This window comes from Vitis vinifera, chromosome 2 (assembly GCF_030704535.1).
Source record: "Vitis vinifera cultivar Pinot Noir 40024 chromosome 2, ASM3070453v1".
NCBI lineage: Eukaryota > Viridiplantae > Streptophyta > Magnoliopsida > Vitales > Vitaceae > Vitis > Vitis vinifera.
Window position 1 is genome coordinate 19,570,435 of NC_081806.1, and position 4,145 is coordinate 19,574,579.

Here is a 4,145-nt window from a genome sequence, read left to right on the forward strand (position 1 = left end):
TGCCATTCGGATTGAAGAACGCAGGAGCCACCTATTAGAGAGCAGTGACAACACTCTTCCATGACATGATGCATCGGGATGTCGAGGTTTATGTAGACGACATGATAGTGAAATCCTGAGACAGATCAGATGACCTAGCAGCTTTGGAGAGGTTCTTTGAGAGGATCCGATAGTTCAGATTGAGACTGAATCCCAAGAATTGCACTTTCGGAGTGACTTCTGAGAAACTCTTTGGATATATAGTCAGTGAGAGAGGTATAGAGGTAGATCCAGATAAGATCAGAGCCATCCTTGAAATGTTTGCACCGATGATAGAGAGAGAGGTCAGAGGTTTCTTGGGTAGACTTCAATACATCAGCAGATTCATTACCAGATTGACAAACATCTGCGAGCCCATTTTTCGACTCTTGAGGAAGAGTCAACCTACTGTTTGGGATGATCAGTGTCAATGCGCATATGAGAGGATCAGAGAGTATTTGTTGTCACCACCAGTTTTAGTACCTTCTACACCAGGCCGTCCTTTACTCCTATACTTGTCAGTCTCAGACGTGGCTTCGGGTTGCATGTTAGCTCAGCTTGATGATTCAGGCAAGGAGTAATCCATTTATTATTTGAGTAAGAGGATGCTAGACTATGAGATGAGATATGTCATGATTAAGCGCTATTGTTTGGCATTGGTTTGGGCCACTCGTCGATTTAGACATTACATGACCGAGTATTCAGTGCACTTGATATCCCGTCTAGATCCTCTGAGATATTTGTTTGACAAACCCGCTTTGGTCGATCGTCTCATGAGATGGTTGGTACTTCTGACTGAGTTTGACATCCATTATGTCACTCAGAAGTCCATAAGAGGGAGCATTGTTGCAGATCACTTAGCCTCATTACCAATTTTCGATGGTAGAACCATTGATGATGACTTCTTAGACTAGGATGTCGCTGCTATGACTAGTATGTTAGGTTAGCGTATGCACTTTGATGGTGCAGCCGACCATTCTGGATACGGGATAGGCATCTTGTTGATATCCCCTCATGGTGATCACATCCTTATATCTGTTCGTTTGGCATTCTCGAATCGACATCCTTCCACAAACAACATTGTCGAGTATGAGGCTTGTATCTTGGGATTAGAGATGACCCTTGAGCTCGGGATTAGACAGATGGAGGTGTTTGGTGACTCCAATCTGGTATTGAGACAGATTCAGGGTGAGTGGAAGACTAGAGATGTGAAGCTTAGGCCTTACCATGCATATTAAGAGCTACTGGTTGGGAGATTTGATGACTTAAGATATACACATCTGCCTAGAGCGCAGAACCAGTTTGCTGATGCCTTAGCTACTCTAGCTTCCATGATTGACATTCCTACTGATGCCACTGTTCGCCTTTTATTGATCGAGTCAAGATCTGCTCTTGCCTATTGCTGTTTGATCGACGATACAGAGCCAAATGATGGTTTTCCATGGTATCATGACATATATCACTTTTTGAGACTTGGGGTATATCCTGAGGTCGCTAAGGCCAAGGATAAGAGAGCATTGAGACAGTTGGCCACCCGATTCGTGATTTGTGGTGAGACATTGTACAGACGATCAGCTGATGAGATGTTGCTATTATGATTGGATCGTGCCTCTGCCGATCGAGTAATGAGAGAGGTTCATATGAGAGTTTGCGAACCACATATGGGAGGACATATGTTGGCTTGTAAGATCATGAGGATTGACTATTTCTGGTTGACCATGGAGATGGATTGTTGCCAATTTGTTCAGAGATGCCCAGAGTGTTAGATACACGGGGACCTCATTCACATGTTGTCCTCGGAGTTACATGCACTGACTTCTCCATGGCCATTTTTAGTATGGGGTATCGACATCATTGGGAACATTTCTCCGAAGTCTACTAGTGGTCATGAGTTCATCCTAGTCGCCATCGATTATTTCACTAAGTGGGTGGAAGCCGTTTCATATACGAGATTGACATCAGCTGGAGTTGCTAGTTTCATCAAATCACACATTATATGTCGTTATGGAGTCCCTCACGAGTTAATCTTAGATAGAGGAGTACATTTCAGAGTAGAGGTTGACACCTTAGTACAGAGATACGACATCCGACATCATAGGTCGTCTGCGTACAGGCCATAGACGAATGGGGCAGTAGAGACCGCGAATAAGAATATTAAGAGGATTTATGGAGGATGGTTGAGATTTCTCAGGATTGGTCAGAGAAGCTTCCTTTCGCATTGTGGGCTTACTGGACTTCTTTTCAAATCTCTGTAGGAGCCACACCCTACTCATTGGTGTATGGTATGGAGGCAGTGCTACCAGTTGAGATTGAGATGGGTTCATTAAGAGTAGCCTTAGAGCAGCAGATTCCCAAGGCAGATTGGGCTCATACTTGATTTGATCAACTCAATCTCCTAGATGAGAGGAGATTGAGGGCAGCAGACCATGTTCGTGCCTACCAAAGGAAGATGGCCCGTGCTTTTAAGAAGCGGGTCAAGTCCCGACACCTATCCGCGGATAGGTGACTTGGTTCTGAAGGTCATCAGGGGATTAATCAAAGATCCTAGAGGGAAGTTCAGACCTAATTGGAGAGGACCCTATTTCATCAGGGAGTTGACCCTAGAGAGTGCCACATGGTTGATGGATTTAGATGAAAACCAATTCTTAGAGCCAACCAATGGATCAACTAAAGAGGTAGTACTATGTTTGAGACCATGGTCGTAGGATGGGTGGCCATCATTTCGGTTAGCCATATACCTTGTTATTCCCTTTTGATGTTTAGATCGTTGCTAGCCCATTGAGCCTCACATGTGCATTATAGTCTTTCTTTCTTATTGCCTTGCTCGCTTTTTACGCCGGGATAGGGACCTTTTAGTGTATGCATACATTGTTTGCGAGTCTCATGAGCCCTAGACCTACATGTGCATCTTTCTCTCATTATTTTTCCTACCATCACATTACTGCATTCCATCGTATCTTATTGGTCATGTTCTTCATCTTTTCTTCCTTATCCTATCCACTGCTTGTTTTGTTTCATATTCTCTCCACCCTGAGTGGTGATCCTCTTCAGTTCATTACATGGAGGATAGTCACATCATTCCCACTATCTATCCCACGGACACTAGTTTAGAGATCTTTAGTTTGAGAAGGTCATCTTGTCAGAGAGAGTTTTTGTTACCTTAGCGCTCGAGAACGTGTCTATCCATTATTGATATCATCTTTGGGGCTTATTTTGTTCATGTTAAGGGTGCGTACATTTGTATATATGTAAAAAAAAAAATGATGAAATTGAAAATGAAAAGAAAGATGAGCACATGTGTGTATGTGCATAGTATTCTTGATCATTGAGTGTGTATATTGAAATCTGAGGGTCATTTTTATCGAGTATGTTTGTTGTTGAGAGTTCATATGTGAGCTTTGTAGGATCCTATGTTATTTGTATTCGCTTTGTCTTATCTCTTTGAGAGTGAGATGAGTGATCTTCTCCTAAGGACTCCGGGTCATTGTCATTTCCATTATTACATTCATTATTGATGTGACTTCACTTCATGTTTGATTTGAGTTGATCACCACCTTTCTTCGTATATTCATTGTTTCGTTGTCATCTTCGTCATTGCTTGTGATTCATCCCATTCGCTTCACCCCCCTTGTTCTTTTCTTACACTGACCTATTCCAGATTTGATATTTCCCTTTCATTGTTCCCGCATATCTCATTATCAGTTTGATTTGCCTCATTGTCTCATTATCGACATCATATTCATGTTTGGCATCCTCAGGTCCATGGCTCACAGGATTTACTATACATGTGGCATTTCATATATGAGGGCATGGGTTTATGATCATTAGGTATTTGAGCCTAGTTTTCCTTCATTTCTATCACCCTATCACCTTGGCCTACGTTACGTCTCGTGTCTTAAGACCACCTTGAGGCCATGGGATCAGATGTCGTCTTCGATAGCCTCTACTTGGACAGGTGTTTTAGATCTAGTTGATATTTAGATATCATCATGCTTCTTCTTCTAGGAGTCTTCTCTTTGATGTTTAGATCTGATTTAGCTGTGTTTGGATCATGCGTTTGATGATGGATGATTTGATGTCACCTGATTTTCTGATCTATCACATATTCGATGTCATACTAGGGCATA